This window comes from Pinus tabuliformis, chromosome J (assembly GCF_031772625.1).
Source record: "Pinus tabuliformis cultivar Carrire ecotype Pingquan chromosome J, CPIR1, whole genome shotgun sequence".
Taxonomy (NCBI): Eukaryota; Viridiplantae; Streptophyta; class Pinopsida; order Pinales; family Pinaceae; genus Pinus; species Pinus tabuliformis.
In genome coordinates, this window is record NC_142295.1 from 1,018,600,045 (window position 1) to 1,018,624,576 (window position 24,532).

Consider the following 24,532-nt stretch of genomic DNA (forward strand, 5'->3'; position numbering starts at 1 on the left):
CAAGCCCAAACTGAATGATATATATATATATATATATATATATATATATATATATATATATATATATATATATATATATATATATATATATATATATATATATATATATATATATATAAAGAATGAGTTATCTAAATATCCATTTTACATTCTATCCAAGAATTCCAAAATATTTTATTGAACATTAATGAAATGTGATTTCTCATTATTTCTTTCTTTATGGATTGGTATAGATCAAAGGTTATCATAATTCACCACATATGTACCATTATGTTCATTAGCCCAATGAACATTTTACAAGAGAGATATCACATACGAGTGACAAAAATTAATGGTCAAACTTTTACTTAGGCGCAAAGAATAGACACTTTGAACCTTTGCCTCCTAGAATTATGGATGACAAGTAACACATTCATATTATTTTCAAGACAAGGCCGCGAGAAGACAACTTACTGGATGTCACTTCAATTTGAATGATCTAGCAACATACTGTTGGTCACAAGCATCATAATATTTGAGTATAATATTTTTCATCGAGATATTTGTCTTCATGAAATTCAAGTAAATGCGGGATGGGATAGAAAATCAAGAAGTTTAAATCATTTTTCTCTTCTATCTAGTTTCCCCACCCCTATCTGTGATATCATCTCCTCTCCCTATCGATGAGAATTGATAGGAAAGAAACCTCATAGAATTGGTTACAAACCATTTGTGATTGTTCTTGACGCTAACTAGTTCAGACTATGTCCACGTATTAATCAATAAAAGGTTTTTTTCATGTTTAGCAAAGTCATGATGCCATTGTTTTCAAACTCATATGGAAGTCCTAGGGATATTACAACTTGAATACATGTGTTAAGACAAGAAGAAGGATAATAAATCCCCCTACTCAAGTGCATGTAGCTTTGCTATCAATGATGGAACCAAAGGATCTTTCTCAAGCCAACCTAGATGACAATTGGTTAAAGGCCATGAATGAATAGCTTAACCAAATTGAGAAAAATTAGATATGGGAGTTTGTTCAACGACCAACAAATAATAATTTTATTGGCATAAAGTGGGTCTTCATAATCAAATTGAATGAAAATGGTGAAGTGATAAGAAACAAAGCAAGGTTAGTTTGCAAGGGTTATGCATAAATTGAAGTTTTGGATTTTGATAAGACTTTTTCTCTTGTTTTGCGATTAGAAGAAATTCACATGTTCTTGGATTTTGCTAGTTTAAGTAATTTAAAATATATCAGAAGGATGTCAACTATGCCTTTCTGAAAGGAGAATCACCAGAAAAGTCTATATTAAGCAGCTTGATGGTTTTCAACTATAAGATACACCTGATTATGTTTGCAGGCTGAAAAAATGTATTTTATGGTCTTAACAAAGCCCCAAGGGCTTGGTACTCCAACTTGGAGAATTGTTTGTTGAAGTGTGGTTTTAAAATATGCATAGTTGGTAGCAATTTGTATGTGAAATTTAATAACGAAAAATTGTTAGTGGTGGTTTTCTATGTTGATGATATTAATTTTGCAAGTGATTCAGATCATCTAACTTATTAGTTTGTAGTTGATATGAAGGTTGTGTTAGAGCCTAGATCGACCTCAGGCTGAAGGGAGGAAATCCTAGGATAACCACAAACCACGCTTAACCTGGTAGCTAGCCCTACCAGGTCGGGAGAGGGCTCTCTCCTTGTCAATCTCGGTGGAGATGAATGAATTGAATATAGATTTTAGGCTAAGTATAGTAGCTCAAGGGTTTTTGGTTGATTTTGATAATTGGTTGCTGGATCAAATGGATCATGCAGCTTTGGGTCCGAGAAATCAAATCAGGAATGTAGACATGTTCTATGGGGCAAGGTAGACAAGGGTTTATGTACTAGAAATGGGATGAGATGGTAGATTTAAGACTGTTGAGGAGTTGAGAAGGGCATGTAGAAACCATGAATCCTCTTCAAACTATTGAAAACATAGAAAACCAAATGCATTCCCAAGACAAAGCACTGTAACTTAGTGTATTTTTCCTATTCACCTTGATTCATTTAGGTCAGAAGAGAAAGAGATATTTGGATACATGTAAAACACAAGAAAAACTCCTTACAAAGAAGAAACAATACATAAACTCACTGTCACAAGAATCCCACAAAAAAAGTTGTGAAACCTAGTTTTATTCCTTGCCAAAGTGCTGATACAAAATGTTCAGTGAGTCCAACGCTTCTGCCAAAGTCCAACCTTTACAAATTACTAAGAGAAAACCTAATATAGGCATCAAACAACTCATGCTAGTCATCAGGGGTCGAATCCATAAGTCAAGGAGTTGTTTCAACAACATCTAGACTATGAACAAGAAAATAGGCAGTGGAATAGCTTGCCTCTAAAACTAAGGAAACTGATACATTCAGTTCAAAACCACTTTTGATTTGATGTATATACCCCATCAAGTGTTTTCCATCAATATTTACATCATATTACATCATTTACCATGCAAAATTTACCAAGAAAAGAAGAAAAAGTCAACTGCTAAAGAGACTAGGTGAAATTTGACTTTTAGGCAAAATTGACAAAATTTGCCTAATGCGTAGCACCTTGAGCCTGATGCGCAGTGCCGCTTCAAGGCTACTTTTGGAGGCCTTTCACTCATCCAAATCAGGCCCAAGATAGCTTGTTGGAAAGCCCTACCTGTCTAGTTTCTGGAACACTTTGAATTTTCTGATTTGGAGGTCATTTGCCCCCTCAAAAGTGGACTCTCCCAAGACAGGTTCCTGTGTGTCCAAAAAGTGGCAGAGAGGGCATTTTTTGAGTGTTTTTTTCCATTTTGGTGGCCAAGATCTTCTCCAAAATTGATGAAACTTATTGGGTTTGCTTATTTTTCTATGTTGAATCCAAATCTATAAGCCATTTGTCAAGAGGCTGCACCAATTCAATGCGCAGTGCCAGTGGCGCTACACATCAGCCGAAATTTTCTGTGTTTCTAATTCAAAATTTGGAAAATGACAAAATTGTCTCAAAATTTGCCCAATTTTGGCTCAAAGCTACATCATGGGTTACTTTGTTGGGCTAAAGTCACGTCAGCCAAAATGTTGAGCTTTTTATCCTTATTTTTGCCTTTTAAGGACCTCCTTAATCTTGCCTTAAGGTGCTTGATCCTTATGTTGCATATTCTATTCCAGGTCAAATAATGATAGGCCATATGCCTTATCATCTTGTTGTCTCTATTTTCTTTCTTTAGAAGGCCCTCAAGGTGGATATTTACACTTTCAAGCCATATCTCTCTATCATGCTCCACTTCTTGTTCAATAGGAGTCAAGGGAACCAGATGCTCTTTGTTGCTTTGCCGTTGAATTTTTAGCATCTCTAACTCCATTTGGCTTTGTTTACCCTCTAATTGCTTATTCTCTTGCTCTAAGTAATTGATAATATATCTTCTTCGAGCTATCTTTCCTCTAGATTGTTAATGTAAGCCTCCAGTTATTTCAAAAGCATTCGTTGATCAAAGAAGGGCTATCTAGGTCTATTACCTGAGTATGATGATGTGGCACATCAAAATCATGCTCCTCAAGCTAAAAATCCCTCTCAACATCATCACCAAGCTCCTCATCTGTAACCTTTCCTTTTCCTTTGTCAAGCTGCTGCAAGATCCTTTCCCTAGAGCTGTCACTTAGGGTGTCCTCCTCAAAATCATAGTCACTGTCCCTCTCCATGTTTGTCTCTCTTGGGATGGTTTGATGAATGGTGGATAATTAGGTTAGGGAAAGATGAGTATGAAGAGATTTATAAAATGGAAATAGTGATGGAGTGAAATAAGAGGGTAAGTGGGGTTTATAAGGGAGCTAGGGTTTGATGTGAGGGAGTTTAGGGTTTGATAAAGGGGTTAATTTTAATAGGGAAATGGGGGAAGGGAATAGTGATATAGGATTAAAGGGTAGGTTTAGGGCAAGTGAAAATGGGAATATTTAGACAAGGAATAAGAGTTTGCAATGGTGAAAAATAAGGTAGAAAGACAAACTAGGGTTTGAGTCTTAGGAGGAAAAAAAACATATCTCAAGCATGAAAACCCTATCTAAGCTCAAAAGTGAGTGTACTTACTTGTTTAGAAGGAAAATTCAGCAATTATGGTGATTGGAGATGAAATTTGGTGGTTTTGGAGCCTCGCATGTCAATGCGTAGCGCCCTGAACCCAATGCACAACGCCTCCCTGATGCGCAGTGCCTTTTGAAAAACAAGATTGGAACGCCTTCCTGGTGTCCAAATTGGGTGTATGATAGCTTGTTCGAAAGCTTGTCGAGTATAATTTCTATAACATCTTGCATTTTTCAATTTGGAGTTCATTTGCCCTATCAAAAGTCAAATCTCCCAAGACTGGTCAAAATGTGCAGAAGGCGACTGCCTGAACGCAGAGTGTTGTTGCAGTCAACCTTTGGAGGTCTTACTCAACTCCAAATTAAGCTCATGATAGCTCATTGGAAATCTCTTTGTGTCTAATTATTATTTGACTCATAAATAAATTCATTTGGGCAACCCAGCCAAGAGAAAAATTGATTTTACCAAGGTCACTCCAGAGGTGCACCAACTCTCCTGAGGCAACGATATTTTTGACATTTCTCCCAAACCATGAAACTTATGTAAAAACCGAAAGAAATTTTTCTTCTTTGGTCAATGATGCAAAAAAAACTCTCTTATTTTTGTCAAATTCATCTTCTCTTTCTCAGAAACATCATTTGAATAAAACCTATCTCGATGTGTGGAACAGGGGATTTGTGGAAATGAAGGGAAACGAAGGGGATAAGGGGCTTCTAAATTCTTGAGAAAATTTTAGGAAGTAGGGAGGGATGTTAGGAATCAGGGGAAAGTTTAATTTCAAAGATTGAGTGAGGGGAAGGGGTCCAAAAGGGAAAAACACAGGCCTAGCCTAGAAAATTGTCAAATTGTAGCAATAAACTAGGGTTTGTGGGAAAATGATGAATTTGACGGATATGAGTGATGGGAAGCATTTAAGAAGGTATATTAAGGATAGGGGAAGGTGTATGAGCATCAAGATACAAGTTTTGTTGATGATTTTACCATCCAAGAAAAATTACCTTCAAAACCCTAGGAGAGGGAAATGAGGCTTACTCAAGTACAACCGAAGCACGAACAAGGTGTAAAATATCCCATTGGAACCTGAAATGATGATGAAAACTCTTTGAATGATGGTACACTAAGCTAAATGGTGACATGGACCAATACTTTGAAGACTTTGGAAGGAGTGAAAACTGTAGAAATTTTGAATAATAAACGCATATTCAACATAGATTATCCCGATTATACACTATTGCAGAATACATGCATAATACTTAACCTCCTCTACATTGATCATCAATTTAGCAGCATCAAAAACAATGAAACATCAATCACATGCACACATTAACACAGTATGTAACCCTGGGAAAGCTTACAGTTGAAAACCCCACACTATCTGTATATCAATGATTGAGAACATGTAACATTACATAGTACAATACTCCTCACAAGTATCCAACACTTATCTCCACCTGCTACACACAATACAGCTCAGATCTGATCTCCAAATCTCCTCCGCTGCTTGCCTGCCTCTACTGCACAATCCTGCAAGAGAATGAATGATGATTGGCTGATCCAACCTCCTATTTACCTTGTGAATTTCACTCACACTGGAAATCACATGAGCATAGGCTATTCTACTAGGCATATGCAGTTCTCATGGGCATACTCAATCCTTTGATTGTGCAAGATCTCATGCACAACTATAGTCACAACTGATAGCAATCTCAACCTCTAACACCTGTCTCCACTGAACTGTACATGCACTGAGTTCACTGATGTATTCTTTAGTTGCATTATGAGTTAATAATTAGTGAATTAATTAATAACTAATTCACACAACTCATCACTTAGTCTATTGGCCAGTTAGACTAAATACAACTAGTTCAACTAAGTCAAACTGAACACAACTCCATTAACTGCTCATCCAACTCCACAGAACTCAACCACATGAGTTCTAACTGATGTCCTACATGCAATAGCTCAATTGACCCACAAAGAAAGCATATTTTCTTCTGGCAGCTGCATGTGCCACATCTGTAGCTCAAACTGAAGTGCTCCAAGAGGATAAGATAAAGTTTATGGTCTAAATATTATTATGAGACAATAATATTTGACTTTTCTATTTTTGACTAGCAGTCTAAAAATAGACTCTGATCACTCCTGCTGTGATCCAAAAATAAAATTCCATATGTCTAAAAATAGACATAGCCTAAAAATAGACTTTGCGCCAAAACTTGCCTGCGGGACCACTTAGTGAAGGCGACTCCTTGCCACTAAGATCCATCATCTTGTTGCATTCTCAACAAGAATTTCTTGCTGCACACTTTTCAACACTCCCTCTCAACAAGAAAGGCTTCCTCTCAAACCCGATCCTGTAACTCTGGAATGTTTTGCATGCAACACATCTGCCCGGTCCACTTTGCTCCAACAACACTTGGAAAAAAAACACTCCCAACTGACCACTCTGTTGGGCTAGGAACATACTCTGATGCTAAAGCTCTACCTGCTGCTGACAAGTGCTCCCTCTCTGACATCTACGCTACTGCAACATCTCCATGCATCTCACACCATTGCACACCTCTCTGTGCCACCTAGCACTGTGCAAAACACTTGTGCCTCTCGCATTGTTGTAGCCTGAATGTTATACGTTGTCCTGGGATTCCCTACACTGTCGCTCTCTCTGCTGCTCCATCCGCATCTGTCTCTACCCAATCAGTCAGTTCCTGCTACTCCACATCGGGGCTCCCGTAGCAAGGTCTCATCCAAGAGGTTGGGTACCTCAAGGATCCTGCCCCTCCTCCTTGGGATGATCAATCCACATCACCCCACCTCCTACCTGGAGGTATGGCTACATGCGATCCCTCAGCCCACCTGGCTGGAATTTTCCCCCTACTGGAGGCCTCTGCATGAGTAGATGTCTCTACTCGATCTCCTCTCAGCTTCCCTTGTTGTGGCTACTCCACAACCTCCTGAAGCTATTGCACCAATCGTGGCTCATCCATAATCGTCTGAGACTTCTTCTGGCTCTGCATGTTGAGAGGTAATATACGCTCCCTCTCAACCACCAAGTCTCCATCAGTTGCCTCACTGCTCAAGGCTTTGCATGCATATTGAACCTCAAGAGCATACAAGTTCATGACCCGTGAACCAATCTGCTTCACCTGTCTAGTGATGATGTGTCTAAGGAAAACCTTTCCCTTACTGAAGACTACATCATAGCCTTTGTCTTCCAGCATCGCGATCGACACCAAGTTTTTCTTCAGTCCTGGTACATACTTGACATTAGTCAAGGTAAGGTGAGCTCCATGCTCCCTTTGAAAAATAACTGTGCCTACACCTGAGACACTATACTTCTCATCATTACCCATCCCTATGAGTATCTGGAGATCTTTCTCCTCCAAATTACTGAACAAACTCTTGTCACCGGTCATGTGGAAAGAAGCTCCACTGTCAAGAAACCAACCACTTCCCACCATGGATGAAACCATGCATGCGAAGAGCGTGAAGTCCAACTCAAACTGTGAAGCAAGTGAGCCTGCCTCACCTTCAGATCCTTCCCCGGATCCCTTCTTGGACTTCTTCTTTGGGCAATTAGTAGCATAATGGCCCAACTCATGACAACGAAATCATCGCACCTTCGACTTGTCAACCTTCTTCCCATCATTGGAAGAACTAGATTTGGAAAGAGAAACCTTCCCCTTCCCCTTCTTCTCCTTACTCGCTAAGGTATATTTCTCCTCATCATGCATAGATGAAGAACTATCTCTGGTGCGTCGTCTAATCTCCTCTTGCACAAGATCCGGCCAAAGTATCTCCCATCTTGGAAATTTATCCCTTCCATTCACCGAGTCCTGGTAGCTATGCCAACTCTTAGGAAGGCCATGGAGTGCTAGACTCACCATATCCTCATCCTCAATAGTTACCCCCACACTTCCCAGCTCATCCCGGCATTGGGTGAACTTCGTGAGGTACTGGGGCATACTGTCTCCATTCTCACACCTAATGTTTCTAAGTTTATCCTTGAGCGCCAACTTCCTCTGATTGCTCTTGCTTTGGAATAATTCTGTCAACATTTTCCACATCAAATATGGAGAAGCCTTTCCATGGAGGCTGGACACGATGTGATCCCTCATGCCCTCCAACAGAATCCTTCGATACTTTGTTGTCTTCTTTTGCCAATCCCTGACTTGAGCAACATCAGTAGGTTTTGGGACATCCGCATCTATGAACTCCTTCAACCCATTATCATATAATACCGCCTCCATCCTGTCCTTCCATGCAATATAGTTCGAGCTGCCCTCAAGGGCATACTCTAATCGCAATCCTTTGAAAGACATTTCAACTTTGACACCAAGAAAACACTGTTGCAAATTTGAATTCCACAAGCTCAACAACTCAACCGCCTCTGATCTAAAATTCGTGAGAACAAAGTATTTCTTGTACAGAGATAGACTATATGGGCATTCACCAGATATCTCACCTTCCAAAAGAAGGATGAATCCAGAGGCTACCTGGCCCGATTACAGACTCTGCCTGAAGAAATAGAATGTAAACACTTCCTGAATAGTAGATCTGATGATCAATAGCTCTGATACCATGTAAAAATTTTGAATAATAAACACATATTCAATAGAGATTATCCCGATTATACACTATTGTGGAATACATGCATAATACATAACCTCCTCTACATTGATAATCAATTTAGTAGCATCAAAAACAATGAAACATCAAACGCATGCACACATTAACACAGTATGTAACCCAGGGAAAGCTTACAGTTGAAAACCCCACACTATTTGTATATTAATGATTGAGAACATGTAACATTACATAGTACAATACTCCTCACAAGTATCCAGCACTATCTCCACCTGTTACACACAATACAGCTCAGATCTGATCTCCAAATCTCCTCCGCTGCTTGCCTGCCTCCACTACACAATCCTGCAAGAGAATGAATGATGAATGGCTGATCCAAACTCCTATTTACCTTGTGAAAATCACTCACACTAGAAATCATGTGAGCACAGGCTATTCTACTGGGCATATGAAATTCTCATGGGCATACTCAATCCTTTGATTGTGCAAGATCTCATGCATAACTATAGTCACAACTGATAGCAATATCAACCTCTAACACCTGTCTCCACTGAACTGTACATGCACTGAGTTAACTAATGTATTCTTCAGTTGCATTATGAGTTAATAATTAGTGAATTAATTAATAACTAATTCACACAACTCATCACTTAGTCTATTGGCCAGTTAGACTAAATATAACTAGTTCAACTAAGTCAAACTGAACACAACTCCATTAACTTCTCATCCAACTCCACAGAACTCAACCACATGAGTTCTAATTGATGTCCTGCATGAAATAGCTCAACTGATCCACAAATAAAGTGTATTTCCTTCTGACAACTGCATGTGCCACATCTGTGGCTCAAACTGAAGTGCTCCAAGAGGATAAGATAAAGTTTATAGTCTAAATATTATTATGAGACAATAATATTTGACTTTTCTATTTTTGACTAGCAGTCTAAAAATAGACTCTGATCACTCCTGCTGTGATCCAAAAATAGAATTCCATCTATTTTTCCCAACATGACCAATCATCCATAAACAGCAAACTGCAACTCATAGACCATGATCCATATGTCTAAAAATAGACATAGTCTAAAAATAGACTTTGCGCCAAAACTTGCCTGCGGGACCACTTAGTGAAGGTGAATCCTTTCCACTAAGCTCCATCATCTTGTTGCATTCTCAACAAGCATTTCTTGTTGCACACTTTTCAACAAAAACAACCCTACACCTAATACCTAGTGACCAAATTTTAATTTAAGACCCACTGAAATGACAAAATTTGACTTTGACACCCTGAGACCACTTTGTAAGAGCATATTTGATCACTGATGGAAGGATTCAAAGGTTGACACTAACAGGTTGAATTTGAGATGTCTATGCTTGGAAAACATTATTATGTCCTTGGTTTTTAGATTGCACAATCTTCAAAAGAAATTTTATCTCACAAAGTAAGTATCTCAAGGAAGTTTTGAAGAAATTCGGTATGGAGGAATGTCCTTTGCTAAGCACTCCAATGGTTACAGGTTGCAAAATCAATAAGACTTATGAATCACCAGAGGTGGATCATACTTTATGTATATTTTTTATTATAATACTCTTATACTTGGCAGCCTCTATAGCATACATTATGCAAGAAGTTGGCGTTGAAATGTGTAACTAGGTCCAATCTTCACAATGTCTATTATAATCGTGATTTTATATATTTTATATTAAAGAGAAAATAAATTTATTATTGGAATTCTTGATGCATGGGTATCATGCTCAAGATAATTTATTTATAGGTCAACCACCCATTGAGTTCTTCTAGGTATTGGTATTGAATGAACAAGTCAAAAGAGTTATTGTCATACATGTAAGACAACTTTGGGTATGTTGTATCTTGTAAAGAATTTTTTTGTAAAGTCAAAAGTGTCATAAAGACCCTCCAATACCTTGTCAAACAAGTTGTCCTACAATAAGGATCAAGTCGGCCTCATGGATAGCAATTTTACCTCATAAGAAGCCTATGTATAAGAGAACCTCATATTCATTTAAAGAGGCATTCGACAAGCAAGAAAGCAAGTTCGATCTCCTCAAGAAAGAAGATGGAAAAGGACGAAAATCAAGGAAAAGAAGAAAGAGAAGAAATATGAAAGTTTTGGACCTCTCTCTCTCTCATGTTAGTGTTTCTAAAGTAGTTGCTAGACTGAAATTGCAGAAATTGCTAGGGAAGTCGAAGTTGCAGAAGAAATTGTTGGGGAAGTTGAAGTTGAAAAAGAAGCTACTAGGGAAGTCAAATTTTTTAGGAAGTAAAATTTGTTGCTAGGTCACAATTATTAGAAGGTTGGTGTTGTTGGAAGTTTTTGGGGGTCAAAGTTGTTGGAATTTTTTGGGTCGAAGTTACTAGAAGTTGTTGGGTCAAAGTTGTTGGATGTTGTTGAGTCAAAGTTGTTGTGTTGAAATTGTCGGAAGCTGCTAGGTGAAAGTAGCTGGAAAAAAAAATTCATCAAGAAGGAGAAGTTTGACTTGGTCTTTGAGTGGTATTTGAAAAGAGTATTATGTCTTGGAATTTTTCATCTAAACATTCTATAAGAAGAGGAGAATTCTTGTGGGTTTTTCTCTCAAGAGGAGAGGTTTTGGCCATGGCTTGCAACCTACATTTTGTGTCCTCTTGTCTATTTGATCTTCATATTTTGGTAGTTTTTCTATGATAAGAACATAATAATAATAAATTAAATAAGAATTTAATCAAGTTAAGTTAAAATACATCACAAGCAGTTATCAAAGTAAGATAAATCACCTAATCTAGTTGCCCTTGTATTTCTCAACATGGTATCAGAAGGAAACAAAATCAACGAAATGAAACTTGAAGAAATGTCATCAATTGAAGAAGGATACATAAGGTCCAAGCACAAGGATATCATCAAGAAGGATTAATCCACACATCATGTTGAAGGAAGGAACTATGGAGCATCAAAGAAGAAGAAGACCTCAAAATTCCTAGCTCATTCAAAGAATGACTCTACACTTGAATTATTCTTGGGAAGCTCACACAATCATCATCCAAGTAAGTAAAAAGAATCATTTCAGTCATCATAAAAGGAATCAAGACTACCTCCCTCTCTTGGAAAAGAAGCATTTTCATCTCTGAAGAATGAACACATCTTTAAGAAAGAAATCATCATCGAGAAGGGATCTTCAATTGTCAACATCATCAAGAAGGAATCAAGTTGAAGATATTATCTAAGAGGATCTTCACTTAAAATTAAGTAGATACATGACTTCATTTGCAAGGAGAGCAGCAAACTGGTTAGGTCATCAAATTTCCTTGCATGGAAAAATAGGATAGATTTTATCCTCGTATAGAATGAAGTTATTGAATATGCTAAGGGTTCAATCCCTAAATAATATCAAGAGAAATATCAATCACTATCAAAGTAGATGAAAGGGGAAATAAAGACTTAAAGAATCCTCATAGAATGAATCAAGTATTCCCTCATCCCTTATGTAGGAAAGTTGGAAAAACTGAAAGATATCTATGAAAATTTGGTAGAATTGTTTTCCATAAGTATTGCAGGAGAAGTTATATCATTAATAATTGAATGATACAAAATTAAGGTATCTAAGGATGAAGGGATATCCTCATACCTTATGAGGGTATCTCAAATAAGAAAACAACTACAATAATCAAGGGAAATAATGTTCAATAAAGAAATGACCATCATTGTGATCAATGCACTACGTGATGAATGGGGTAATTTTGTATCAAGTATTTATGGAAAGAAGGAAGCCACTCCATTAAGTGAAATTTGGTCATTATGTGAGATTGAGGAAACTAGGTTGAAGGAAAAAATTGATGTTTGATCAAATGAACAAGTTCAAGCATATGCTGCCATGGTCAGGAGAAAAGGAAAGTTTGGAAAGTTTGATCCTCGGAAAAAGAAGAAGATCAATATGTCAAATATACAATGTTATAAGTGTAATGAATATGGGAACTTTAAAATGAACTGTCCCAAACTCAAGAAAACGAGAAAAGAAAGGAAAGAAATGAGGCCCATGCTATCAAAGAAGTGGAAGAATCAGAAAAGAATAAATCAAAAAAGAAGGAAGTGAAATATATCTACTATGACTGAGATAACCTCCTTCACTTAGTTATTTTTAGTTATAGAAGATGATAAAAAGCATCACAAGTATGATAGGATGAATTATAGCAAGATAGAGATGACATCAAAATAGAAGTATGGAATGATAGTTGAAGTCAAAGTATGTTTTGAGCAGTCATCATGATAGAAAGGAAGTAGCTCATGGTATATTCTTTGAATGCATGTAAAGTTAACTGAAATAGTAGTATATATGGTTGGACAAAGTCATCTAGCAAGATAAAAGATAAAACAGGTCATCATACATCATCATTATTAGGAAGGAGAATTTACAGAATGGGGATCATTAAGATCCTCCACTATAATCTTTATAAGAAGGTTCACTTAGAAGAAGCAAGTGCCTTGCAAATAGTCCACATTCCACCTAGTGTGGGATCCATTGGTAAGGTAAGATGACAAATATGTGCAACATTTTCAGTTGGTTGAAGCACTTATATCTTCAAGCAAGAAAAGGAATAAGCTAGAAGGAAGTCTAGATGACCAAAAGAATGAAAAGGTATGTATATATTTGATGGATAAAGTCATGTCATCATATAGTTTCATATAGCATGGTTAAACACTCTATCTCATGAGCATGATCAAAGAAGAAGGATATCTTCCATTAGAATGATGCATGAAGGCATGTATACAATGTGCCTTGAACTCTTCTATATATTGATAAGATGAAATCAACTTAATATGACCTCATATGGAATATGAGGTAGTTTACATTCATGGTTCTTATGTAAATAAGATACCGAGGAAAGAAATATGTGAAGAAGATGAAAGAAGATTTCATGAAATATGTATCTATGGTCATGAAAGATAAGATAAGGGATCAACATCTAAGAACAAGAAGGATTAGTTATGACATCTCCATGGAAAAGGTATGAAGACCTTGACATGTATGCTGGAAAAGAAGAACCTTGGCAATGTTGGGTTGTTACAAGGCTTCAAAAAGAGGTTTGTAGAAAGTCACCTACAACCTATACTCATGAGATTGGATGGAAGATATTGAAAGAAACATGACTTGGAAGAGGTAGTTGTAAATCCATATGTGGAATAGAAGATCACTTTCTGATGAAGAGAAGGATGACATGATTATTATTTCAACCCGATGGTTCATTGAATGGAAGTGATGGAGAAAGAGGGTCAAAGCCCTACAAGAAGTTATGATGAAGAAGGCTCCGTAATGAAGAAGATGAATTTCATGACATGATGCAGAAATAAGATCCCTACAATAAGTTAATAGTACCATGATCTCCACCAAAGAGCGGATAGTTTCTATTGGAAACAAGTCCCTAGTTGAAAGGGAGCTTAGGCAAGTCCCTTGTTAAAAGGGAGATTGAATATATTCCTTTTATAGGAATGAGTATATATTCCCTAGTTAAGAGGAGAGATAGACACATCATTATTGTCTTCATGATATGAAGAAAGAATGGAGGATTGGGTAAGCATCTGAATTATAATCATCTTTGTGGATGTGGTAGGGCATCCAATAGGCAAGAGTATTTGAAGAGGAAATTCCTTGAGGATGTGTTATTCCAAAATAGGAATATTCCTAAAAGGACATACCTTGTGAATATTTGGGTGGGGTACGTTCCTTAAGAGACAATGATGATGGTGCCTATCAGTCATTGTCTCACCAAAATTGTGCTTCGATCTTGTGGAGAGATAGAGTTATTAGTCAAAGCCTTGCTATGTGACAATGTTGGTTGATACGATGAGATTCAAAGATATAAGATGAAATAATAGCTTATAATATAGCTTACCAATCTGACTCCTCTTATGAAAATTCTTCAGTATGAGAATGTCCAAGTACCGTGTATGTATTATGAATACCTCCCTATTTAAGAGGAAGTGTTGAAATGTATAACTAGGTCCAGTCTTCATAAAGTATAGTAATCATGATTTTATATATTTGATATTAAAGAGAAAATAAAGTTATAATTGTCATTCTTGATGCATGGGTTTCATGCTCAAGATAAATTTATTTATAGGTCAAGCACCCATTGAGTGCTTCTAGGGCTTGGCATTGTGTAAAAAGTTCAAAAGATTCATTGTCATACATGTAAGACCCCTTGGGCATGTTGTTTCATTTAAAGAAAAAAATTGTAAAGTCAAAAGTGTCATAAAGACCCTTCAAGACCTTGTCAAACAAGTTGACCTACGAGAAGGATCAAGTCTGCCTCATGGATAGGAATTTGACCTCCCAAGAAGCATATATATAAGGGCACCTCAACTTCATTTCAAGAGACATTTGATAAACAAGAAATAAAGTTCGATCTCTTGAAGAAAGAAGTTGGAAAAGGATTAAAATCAAGGAAAGGAAGAAAGAGAAACAAGATCACGGTTTTGGACCTCTCTCTCTCTCACGTTATGGTTTCTAAAGTAGCTACTAGACCTAAATTTCAGAAGTTGTTGGGGGAAGTTGAAGTTACAGAAGAAACTGTTGGGGAAGTCAAAGTTGCAGAAGAAGTTGTTGGGGAATTCGAAGTTGTTGGGAAGTCAAGTTTGTTGCTAGGTAAAAATTGTTTCAAGGTCAAACTTGTTGGAAGTTGTTGGGGCTCGAAGTTGTTGGAAGTTGTTGGGTCAAAATTGTTATAAGTTGTTGGGTCGAAGTTGATAGAATTTACTGAGTCAAAGTTGTTGGGTCGAAATTTCTAGAAGTTGTTAGGTCAAAATAGCTAGAAAGAAAATTTCATCAAGAAGGAGAGGTTTGACTTGGTCTTGGATGGGTCTTTGGAAAGGGTCTTAGGTCTTGGAATTCATCATCTAAACATTCTATATGAAGAGAAGAACTCTTGTGGGTTTTCCTCTCAAGAGGAGAGGTTTTGGACCTTGCTTGCAACCTACATTTTGTGTCCTCTTGTCTATTTGATCTTCATATTTTGGTAGTTGTTTGATGATTGGAACATAATAATAAAATGAAAGAAAAGGCTAATCAAGTTAACTTAAAATACATCACAAGCAGTTATCAAAGTAAGAGAAATCACCTAATCTAGTTGCCCCTAGATTTCTCAATAGTTGGTATTGTTGGAATATTTCAAGTAGCCCTTAGACACAGTCATCTCCTTATAGCAAAGATGATTTTCAAATATCTAAGAGCCACAATAGACTATGGTATTTGGTACCCCAAAGGTAAATATTTTTCACTAATTGTTTTTTACTAGTGTTGATTGGGCACGTGATGTATATGACTAAAAAAGAACTATTGGTAGTGTTTTCTTTCTTAGTGATTGTCTTGTTTCATGGTTGAGAAAGAAGTAAGCTTCATTTCTCTATCTAATGCTAAAGCATAATATATAGCAATATCTTTTTGTTGCAATCAGCTATTATGGATAAAGTAGACTTGACAATATGTGCAAGTAATATATGGCCAGCCAATACAAATCATTTGTGATAATATTAGTGTAATCATCATATCCAAGAACATTTCTTTTCACTCCATGACAAACCACATTCCAATCAAGTACCAATTCCTATGAGATCAAGTTTCAAATTAGATTGTAAAGTTGGAGTATGTACCTACAAAAGAGTAGGTAGCTAATATATTCACCAAAACTCTCCCAAGAGATTAATTTGAGTACTTAAGGAAAATATTGGGAGTAATTCCTCTTACCTTCCTCTACCATATCTTCCCCAAGAGGAATAAAGGCATTTATCAAGCACTCAACATATCAAAAGGGAGATTCTCAATCCACATGATCAGTAGGACAGGGGGATATTGGTTGTAGTGGGGGCATATTATTTTATTTTCCATTGATATAAAAGGGGGAGCAATAAGAAAAACATTGCCTAAGTATGATCAGAAGTAAAGTACAAATAATTGCATGGAGAATTCAATTAACTAGTGTAGGAACAAGTGTACATAGGCGTTGAAAGAAATATTATTCATATACCTATATATATGCTTTTATTGTTTGACATGTTTGACATAATGCATGCTTTTATGATTGTTTCCAATGCTTTTGGTGTTTCCATCAATGCCAGAGGGGGAGAATGTTAGACATATGTTGTCATTGATGTCAAAGGATGTCAAATGAAGTCATGGATTGATCAAGATCAATTGTATGCATTCTTTTTGGAGTAGAGACTTTGGATCCATTTTAAAAATAGAAGATTAGATTATATGTGCTTGGAAATGACATAGATGGAATGATCGGAAATAACTTTCCAATGGTATATCAAAGTCTAAAAAGGGTTTCTTGGATCAAAATTTATTGCAGGCCAAAGCTCAGAGGTTAAAAGGTCAAAGGCTACAAGCCTAACTTTGGTGGAAAACTTGGTGATCTCCAAGCTTGATAAAATCGCCAGATATTGGAGGAACCAATGTGCCATATATTTGGAATCAAGCATAGATTTTGTAGCACATGATAGGCATGTTTCAAAGTGTAAGAGGTATAGCACGGGTCCCCAACGAGTTTTCCATGAACTTTTCCTTTGGTGCTCAAGTCTACAACCCAGGGTAACAGAGCATTGAGACATAGTGGCGAGCAAAGATGGATGAGTGCTCAAGTTTATTGGCATAATTTATTCAGATGGGCACCCCACTTGACACATAACCCTTACAATTTGACCCCAGTGGTATCCTCTGCAACTCAAAGTTTTATTTCTGGGGAATGGGAAAATTCCTATATATTGCAGTGAAAATGATATGAATAAGATCATTATATTGTTTGTCATCCATATCAATGCATTTGGACTGGAAAAAGTGGAGGGATCATCTCACGGGACCGCTTTTACCGGCAGAACCCTGTTTGGTGAAACGGGGTCTGAAACCTTCCGGGAGTGTTTTGAGGCATCAAACGACGTTTTTTGTGGGTAAAATTTTTTCACTCTAGTGCACCACATTTTTATGCTATTCTACACACAAATACATTTCAAAACAATGCAATAAGTGCATCAATTAGATTTTGTATGCAAAATTTATGCCACTCATAAGTTGACCTTCATGTTTTCACACCTATAGTTTGGGAGGATGATGCATCAGCCCCCATTATTTATGGAAAGGAGCTAGACACATGTTTGTGATGTAAAATACTCTAGAAGATTCTATATTGTAGCTCTAGTTAAGAGTTAATTTAGTAAAAAATAACCATTAGTAGGCTATCGGGTTGTGTTATAACCGGGCCACTAGGAGGAAGAGGCATTCCACTCTTTCGTGAGAATTTTTTCCATAGCTGAGAAAAGATAGCCATGAGATATAGGAGGTATAGCACACAGAGGCGATCTGTGCACTGTAGTAGCCCATTGGCCATAAACATTACTTCTTTGTACCTACATCCATATTTTTAAACAGAGAAAGAGAGTGATGCGGCCTCACCTTCTAAATGGGTTTTCTCCCAAAAGGGTTTCCCATAGAGAATATCTTGTGTCTTATGTGGGTGTGAGCTTATTTTGTCATTCTCTTCTTTTCTGCATAATTTCCATCCACGTGCATGAACTAATTACAGTAAAATCTACAAATCTAGCATTTTAATAAAACTGTAATAGTGTAGAATTTGCAGAGTTTTAATATAATATTACTAGATCTATTGTGACGAACCGTCCAGTGGAATATCCAAGGACTTTTATGGATCATTTGGCATAAGAGCAAGTTCTTTGTGTATTTTTGGATATTTTCAGGAGATCTTGGTTGGTGGGGTCAAAAATCGTAAAAACCTAATCATGGTTGATGAATTTGTAAACAAACCTCGTGATCCTACAAAGGTGAGGTTTTCGTAGATCGAACAATTAGTTGTGGATATAAACCGCAATTTAAACCTCCTCATGCATGGCAACCCTAAGAAATAAGCTGGGGATATTTAGAGAATATGGGGCTTCGAATGCAAAGGAAAAATTAAAAGGGGGATCAGGAGATCGTGAAGGCATGGAGAACCAGCCAAGAAAGAACCCAGAAAAGATCAACCTAGTTTGAGTGTCATGAATCAATCCCTGTTCAAAATGAAGAAAAATTTTATATCAATATGTACCAAGGTGAGATTGACACTCTGAAGTTGAACCATTGGTTGCTGGAAGATAATTTCATCGTCCATCATATCGAGGAAGGGAAAAAGATCTCATTCGCACAGCTGAAAATAGAGGGCCATGCACTGAATTGGTGGTAAAGCCACATAGAAACCTTGAGGTTTGAGGGAGAACCTTGATTAACTAAGTTGGAGGATTTCAAAACCCTCATTAAGTCACAGTTTTATCCCATTAGGTAAGTGAAGGACCAATCAATCCAGTGGCATTACTTCAGGCAAAAGATGGGCCAAAACGTGCAGGAGTACACCACAGAATTTAGAAAGATGGTTATAATGCTAGGCATCTCTCCAAAGAACCTATATGTACTACTCAAGTATTTGGTGGGTCTACACCGCCATCTGCATGAGAAAGTGATGTTGTTCAATCCCAAATTAGTTGACGAGGCTTTTGTACATGCATAGTACCTAGAGAACATAGGCCTGAAAAGAGCACAATCAAGTGGGTCGAAGCAGAAGGAGCAATAGGAAGCTTCTAAGAAGGGAAAGAAGAAGAAAAAAAGGGGGAAAACATGAAAATATGGCAGCCACAACATATCAGTGCAAAGATCTTGGCAACCACTGCAACCACTGTAACATTGATGGCCATATAGAGGAGAAGTGTTGGAAGTTTCATCTAGAGATAAACTCAAAGAACAAGAAGAAATATAATAATAAGAAGAATCTCATGGCCATTGATTCGAGCAACCAAGTTGAAAGCCTCATGGACATGGAGGAGAAGATCGTATGTACATCAGTGCAAATGGAGGTGAATCTGAGTAGCCTTGCAATAAGAAGAGAAAAAAATGACCAAACTCTTCCATAGAAAGATACAAGTCAAGAAGACAAAGATTGATGTTATGTTTGACTCAAGACAATAGGCGAATCTCATTGCACCAGAGTTGGTTAAGAAGTTGGGGTTGAAATTTCGTGACCATCCAAACCCATATCCACTGGGATGGGTAAGTAAGGATGCAAAGTTGAAGGTAACAAAACAATGTAAAATTAGAATTTCTATCAGTGTTGATTTTATTGATGAAGTAGATTTGGATGTGGTTTCCCTTGATGTATTTGGAGTCATGTTTGGGATTCCATACATGTACATGCATAAATATCACCATTATAAACATGGAAGTCTGGATATCACCATAATAAATATGGAAGTCTGGATATATTCATGAGGAGAACTAACCAGTACCAGCTCATCAAGGATGGAAAATGGTTCATCATCAACGTGCACAAAGGAAAGTTGAAAATTTCACTACTAAGTGCCAACCAAGCCAATAAATTGATCAATTCAAACAAGAAGTATGTTTTATTATTTTTAAGAGAAAGTTAGTAAGAAGAGGAGTCAATAAGAGGCAAGGCATCCCTGGAGGGTTGTACAAAGAAACATAAACAACAATTGGAGGATTTTTTACAAGCATACAAGGATGTGTTCCGAGAGCCTAAAGTGTTACCACCTAAGAGATAATTGGAGCACGAGATCCGGCTATTGTTAGACTCCCCATGCCAAATATTAGGTTGTACAGGCAGTCTGTTATAGAAACAAGTGAGGTGAAGAAATAGTTGCAGCAACTGCTAGAACAGGGTGTCATTTGACTAAGTACATCACCATGTGGGTCAACCATCATCATTGTTCCAAAGAATATGGCACTTGTCATATGTGTATAGATTACAGGGTGTTGAATAAAATCATGCTCAAGAATAGGTACCCCATACTTAGGATAAATGATTTGCTAGATCAGTTGCAACAAGCAAAGTATTTCACCAAGATGGACTTGAAGTCTAGATATCACCATGTTTGAGTCAAAGAAGAAGATATATGGAAGACCGCCTCCGAAACTAGGTAAGGTTTGTATGAGTGGTTAGTTATGCCATTTGTCCTATGTAATGCACTAACTACATTTATGAGATTAATGAATGATATAATGCGCCCTTTTATAGATTCATTTTTTATTGTCTATTTGGATTATATACTGGTATATAGTGCTACTTGGGAGGATCATATGTCACATTTGACGTAGGTGCTAGAAACATTGGAAAAGCACCAGCTGCTAGAAAATCTCAAGAAGTGTGAGTTTGCACAACAATCTTCAGTGTATTTGGGGTATGTGATCGGTGGAGGAGAGTTGAAGATAGATCCTTCCAAGATGGAGACCATAATGAAATGGTTGATGCCTACTAATTTTTCTGAAGTCAAGAGTTTCATTGGGGCAACACAATACTTGATGAGATTCATAGCCTCATTTTTAGAGGTAGAAGCACCGCTCCATGCCATAACAGTAAGTGGCAAGAGTTTCCAGTGGGGAAAAGGTAAGCAGAAGGCTTTCAAGGAGCTAAAGAAAAAGATCAGTCAAACATTAGTTCTGGCATTACCAAACTTGCAGTGGCCCTTTGAAGTGGAGACAGAAGCAAGTGGGTATGTTATGGGAGTTGTCTTGATGTAGGGAGGAAGGCATGTATGCTACCATTCTAAAGTATTTCATGGGGAATTTCTTAACTACCCTACCTATGACAAGGAGCTCTATGCCATGGTGCAAGTTGTGAAGAATTGGAAGCACTATTTGATGTGAAAGGAGGCAGTAATCCACATAGGTCACAAGTTGTTACAGTACTTACAGGACCATAGTAAGCTACAACAGACCAGGCATTACAAATGGATGGGGGTTTTACAGCAGTTTCATTTGGTGATCAAGTATAAGAAGGGAAGCAAAAACAACTTGGCCAATATGCTTTCAAGGCCACCCATATCAAAGATTACAACTTTGGGGACTCTTATGCACATGGATCCATTCACCCATGGTGCATACAGAGAGGCATATTCAGAAGATGAGGATTTCAATGAGGTGTATCAATAGTTGTAGAGTTAGATTCATGTGTACGATGGCGACAACACCATTGACTACCATCTCCAAGATGGGTTACTCCACTAGATGGATAAGCTATTTGTTCCTAAAAGTGAACGTTTTTAGCTAATTAGAGAGGCTCACACCTCCAATGTTGTAGGGCACTTTGGTGTAGGGAAGATTGTGGCTAACTTGCAGAGGTATGTGTTTTGGCCCATGATGCAACAACAAGTAGCTAGGTTCATAAGAGGATACATTCTTTGTTGTACCAAAAGGCATAGCAACATGAAATAGGGTCTATATCATCCCTTACATGTACCTACTCGTCCTTGGGAAAGCATTTCCATGGAATTTGTTGGATGTTTACCGACAACCAGGAAGGGACATGACTACATGTTCGTAGTAGTTGATAGGTTCAGTAAGATGTGTGTTCTAGTGCCCTTTAAAAAGACCACCAGCAGACAAGAAGCAACAAACTAGTTCTTTGGACAGGTTTCAGTGCACTTTGGGATACCAATGAGCATCATTTCATAGAGGGACATAATATTTCTCAGTGCATTCTAGGCTACATTGTGAGAGAATATGGACACAAATTTGAAGAGATCTACAACATTCCATCCACACACATGTGGGCACACAGAAGTAGTCAATAGGTCTTTGGTACAGCTTCTGAGGGGATACAACCAAAAGCATCCGAAGACCTGAGATGAAAATTTGGTATATATACAACATTATTATAAAAAACAAGTCCACACTTCTACAGGAAAGTCCCCATTTTAGACTTTTTTTGGATATTTTCCACCTTCACCTTTGGATATTGCATATGAACAGCAAGGAGGAGTGAGGGAAGATCTTACAGGATATGCTTTGATGGATGAAGATTTTACAAAGAAGGTCAGGTAGATCCATCTACAGGTACAAGAAACACTTCAGAAGTCACATGAGAAGTATAAGTCCAAGCATAATCAACACAGAACAGAGAAATCAGTCAAGGTGGGAGACAGAGTATGGATACAACTGAAAAGGAGAGGCTGCAAGGGCTTGGTAAGAAAATCAACGCTCAAACGTATGGTCCCTTTGAGATACTACAAAAGGTGGATGATAATGCCTATCGACTCAATTTATCACCATATATGCGCATTTACTCAGTTGTGAATCTAGAGAATTTGAAACCCTATGAGCCTTCCATGCTAGATTGGGAAGAGGAACAGGTCCTAACTTCTATGGAGGATTTAGCACCAGATGCTCAGGAAAAGTTGATAGAAGATATAGGTTTACAGAAGAGGTCCAAAACTACAAGACAGGGACATCATGACCTTTGGCAGATAGGGTTGAAGGTACAACTTCCAAGCAAAGCTAAATGGTACACCAGAGAGAAGGTGGAGGAAACATTTCCTCACCTCATTCAGTAAAATATTTTGGGGACAAAAATCCTCCCAAAACGAGGAGGTGTGATATGAATTGGATCATTGTATTGTTTTTCATCCATATCAATGCATTTGGAGTGGGAAAAGTGGAGGAATCAGCTCACGGGACTGTTTTTATTGGTGGGACCCAGTTTGAAGAAACAAGGTCTGAAACTTTTCGAGGTCATTTTGAGGCATCAAATGACATTTTTGGGAGGTAAAACTTTACCCATTTTGTGTGGAATATTTTCATTCTATTCTACACATATATACCTTTCCAATGGTGCAAGAAGCGTGTCAATCAGAGTCTGTATGAAAAAATTATGCCACTCATAAGTTGACCTTTGTATTTTCACACCTATAGTTCGGGAGGACGTTGCGTCAGCCCCCGTTATTTATGGAAAAGGGGCTAGCCACATTTTTTTTATTTAAAATACTCTAGAAGAGTCTATATTGTAACTCTAGTTAAGAGTTGATGTAGTCAAAATTAACCACTGGTAGGCTATCAGGTTGTGTTATAACTGGGCCACTAGGAGGAAGATGAATCCCATTCTTTCGAGAACATTTTGTTCCATAGTTGAGCAAAGATAGCCAGGAGAGATAGGAGGTAGAGCACATAGAGAGGATTTGTGCACTATAGCATCCCACACGGACATTACTTCTTTGTATCTGCAGTGATATTTCCATAGGGAGAAAGAGAGCGAAGTGACCTCACCTTCCAGCTGGGTTTTCTTCCGAAAGGGTTTCCCAGAGAGCATATCTTGTGTCTTATGTGTGTGTGAGCTTATTTTTTCGTTCTCTAATTTTCTGGATTTTTTCCATTCACATGCATGCAATAATTACATTAAAATCTACATATCTAACATTTTAATAAAATTGTAATAATGTATAGTTTTCATAGTTTTAATATAATATTATTAGATTTGTTGTGACGAATTGTCTAGTGGAATATCCACAGAATAATACAAATCAGAAAATTTATTTTCTTTGCAGAAGGTGTTTGATAGCATGGACCAACCACAAAATGACAAATGACATAATCTAACTAGATGAACCAAACAACACGGATCATATGTGGAGACATAGGGGTGGGATGATGTCATCATGATGTCAGTGTCTTAAAGTCCCGAGACATGTAGCACTCTAGGACAATGACATGTGGCATGTTTATTTAGAATTTTTGGTTGGTAAAGTGGGCCTAAAGTAGGTGACACATGGAAAATAAGTACAAGTTGCAGATAGGTCAGCAAGAGTGGTCATACACGTAATCCCATTGATTTTAGACTGAGCAACAGGACAACATGGCATCACATTAGCATATACATGTATACCCAAAAGTTTTTTTATTGGTTCGTGTGTGCAGTGGGAGGTCGCACATGGACACATCACCATAGTGATTTAACCTCGACAGGATCTGAAGGAGATGCAAGTTATATTTTTGGGGTGACATGACACCAGGACAAGGTAGCATGTAAGCTAGCACATGAATTCAAGTGACGGACCAACCAGAAGG